This window comes from Notamacropus eugenii, chromosome 3, assembly GCF_028372415.1.
Source record: "Notamacropus eugenii isolate mMacEug1 chromosome 3, mMacEug1.pri_v2, whole genome shotgun sequence".
NCBI lineage: Eukaryota > Metazoa > Chordata > Mammalia > Diprotodontia > Macropodidae > Notamacropus > Notamacropus eugenii.
The window spans coordinates 108,144,889-108,148,589 of NC_092874.1; positions in this window are offsets into that span (position 1 = coordinate 108,144,889).

The following is a 3,701-nucleotide window of genomic DNA, read 5'->3' on the forward strand; positions in this document are numbered from 1 at the left end:
AAAAACCTGGAAAGAATTGCATGAGCTGATGGAAGGTGAAATGTATTGTGTACAGAGCAGTAGCAGTAATGTAAGATGATCAGCTGTGAATGACTTAGCTATTCTCAGCAATATAACGATCCAAGACAATTCTGAAGGACTTATGATGAAAAATGCTATCCATCCCCAGAGAAAGAACTGACTGTCTGAATACAGATTGAAGCACACTTATTTTATTTTATTTTTCTTGAGGGTTTTTTGTTTATGTTTTCTTCCATAATATGACTATTATGGATATATTTTGCATGAGTATATGTGTATAATCTTTATTGAATTGCTTGCCTTCTCAATATGGGGGGGAGGTTGGGGAAGGAGAAAGGAAAGAATTTGTAACTCAAAGTTTTAAAAATGAATATTTAAATTGTTTTTATATGTAACTAGGGAAAAACAAATATTAAAGAAGAATTTATTATGTACTTTAAAAAATAAAGTTTTATATAATACATACTTTCAGTTTCACATGTATTCCATTTTTTCTGCTTTATTTTGTACATAGAAATACTCAAGTTTTTGGTGTTTGTCAAGCAGAGAATGCAAAAGAAAGGAAATTTTACACGGGGGAAAATAAATGATAAAAGGGATGAATTCAAAGAAATTTGGGAAGACATGCATGAACTATTGCTGGATAAAGTGAGAAGAACCAGGAGAATGATTTATACATTAACCATAACATCGTGAATAAATACAACTTTAAAAGACTTAAGAATTATGACTAATTATGACTAACCATGACTCTGGATGATGAAGCATGTTACACATCTCCTGAGAGAGTGGTGTTGGCCTAGAGAAGCAGAATGAAAAATACATTTTCTGACATGGCCAATTTGTGGATATATTTTGCTTCATCTTGCCTCTTTGTTAAAAGGGAATGATTTTTTATAATTGGGGCAAATTGGGGGGAGGGGAGGGGTTAGTGATAGTAATGGAAGGAGAGAGAGAGAGAAAGGAAAGAAAGAAGGACAGAAGGGAAGAAGGAAGGAAGGAAGGAAGGAAGGAAGGAAGGAAGGAAGGAAGGAAGGAAGGAAGGAAGGAAGGAAGGAAGGAATTAAGAAGAAAAAGGAAGACAGGAAGAAGAAGAAAAGAAAGAGCGACATCAAAGAATAGTACCCCATCTGGATTCTCCCCCTTAAGTCTACTTATAGTGACAATCAGGTCCCTAAAGGGCAGATGACTATTTCCCCCCCTCAGACCTCTAGGGGTAACCCTGAAAGGTTGTGGATCCTAATACTTTCATTCCTAAGCCCTAATCCAATGTGATCCTCCAATATCAATTAAACAGTTATATAATTAGCTTTTTTAATTTAAAATTTTAATTATCGAGCATTTTTTCCTCCTCACCTCCCCCTTAATGAGAAAAGAAAAAGAAAACTTTTAACAAATATGCATAGTCAAGAGAAAAAAAAAAACCTATATTGGCCATATCCAAAAATGTGGGCCAGCACAGTGCTTAGTACATGGACTCCTTAACTTCACTTACTTATTCTGCATAGATAGATAGATAGATAGATGGATAGATAGATAGATAGATAGATAGATAGATAGATAGATAGATAGACAGATATAGATATAGATATCATCTCTCTGTCAGTAAATTGATAGCATGCTTCATCATCAGTCCTATGGAATCGTAGTTTGCTACTGCATTGATCATCATTCTTACCTTCTTCAAAATTGTCCATTTTTACAATGTTGCTCTATAAATTTTTCTCCTGATTTCTGCTTACTTTACTCTGTGTAAGTCTATACAAGTCTTTTTCATCATTTCTTAAATCACAATGATATTCCATTATATTCATATATCATAATTTGCTCATCCCTTCCCTTCCCCAATGGATGGATACCCCTTTAGTTTCCAATTATTTGCAACCACAAAAGATCTACTCTAAATATTTTTTTATATGGGCACAGGCCTAGTAATAGTATCATTCAGCATGCATAATTTAATAAATTTGGGGGCATAGTTTCAAATTGCTTTCAGAGTGGCTGTACCAATTCACAGTTTCATCAGCAATGTATTAGTGTACCTGTTTTCCCACAGCTCCACCAACAGTTATCATTTTTCTCATTGGTCATCTTTGCTAATTTTATGGATGTGAGATAGAATTTCAACATGATTTTAATTTGTATTCCTCTAATTGTTAGTAATTTGGAGAATTATTTTTTAGTATAGTAATAGCTTAGATTTTATCCTTTGAAAACTGCCTGCTCGTATTCCTGACCATTTATCAACTGAAGAAAGACTGTTATTCTCATAAATTTGAATCAATTCCTTATATATCCTGGAAATGAGACCTTTATCAGAGAAATTTGCTTTTTCCTAGTTAGCTCTTTCCTTTATAATAGTAGCTACATTGGTTTTGTTTGTGCACAAGTTTTTCAATAATAAAAAGTGTCCATTTTATCTTCTGTGATTCTCTTTATCACTTGTTTGGTCATGAACTAGTCTTCTATCCATAAATCCAAAAAGTAGTTTCTTCTTCACTCCTCTCATTTGGGTATGCTGTGACCTTTTATGCATAGTTTGTATTCATTTGGAGCTTATTTTGTTATTTTGTTGATCTAAACCCAATTTCTGCCAGATTGCTGTCAAGATTTTCCAGTAGTGTTTCTTAAATAGTGAATTCTTATCAAGGTATCTAGGTATCTGGGTTTATTGAACACTAAGCTATTAAGTTTATTTGCATCTGTACATTGTATGCCTAATCTGCTCCACTGATGGGATTCAATTTTTAACCACTACCAAATTGTTTTGATTACTGTTTTGCAGTATAATGTGAGGTCTAGAAATGTTAGTCTCCCTTCTTTCCACTTTTTTTCATTAATTCCCCGAGATTCTTGATTTATTTGTTCTTCTATATAATTTGATTATTATTTTTTCTAGCTCTATAAAGTAATCCTTTGGTAATTTGATATGGAAATGAATAAATAAATTAGGTACTACTGTCATGTTTATGATATTGACTCAGTCTACTCCTAGAGATTGATTCCTCCAATTATTTAAGCCTGCTTTTATTTGTATAGTGTTTGCAATTGTATTTATATGGCTTCTGAGCTATCTTGACAGTTAAATCCCCAAGTATTTTATACATTCTGTAGTTGTTTCAAACAGAATTTCTCTATCACTTCTTCCTGAGTTCTATTGGTAATAGACAGAAAATTCATGTGGATTTATTTTATATCCTGCAACTTTGCCAGTCATTATTTCAATTAATTTTAGAGTTTTCTAAGTACATCATCATACTATGTAGAAAAAGCAATCATTTTGCTTCTTCTTTGCCTATGCTCACCCCCTCAGTTCCTTTTTTTCTTGCCTTATTTCTATGGCTAGCATTTCTAGTACCACATTAAATAGTTGTAGTAATAATGTTCATCCTTTCTTTACCCTTGGTCGTATTCGAAAGGTCTCTAATTTATCCTCTCTATAGATAATTTTGGCTCTTAATTTGGGGCATATACTTTTTACTATGTTAAGAGTAGTTCTATTTATTCCTATATTTTCTAGGGTTTTTTTTAATAGAAATGAGTATTATATCTTTTCAAAAGCCTTTTTCTGTTTATTAATGTAATCATGTTTTTGTTGTTCTTGTAATATGATCAATTATGCTTATAGTTTTCCTAATATTGAACCAAACTTGTATTTTTGGCATAAATCCAACCTAGTC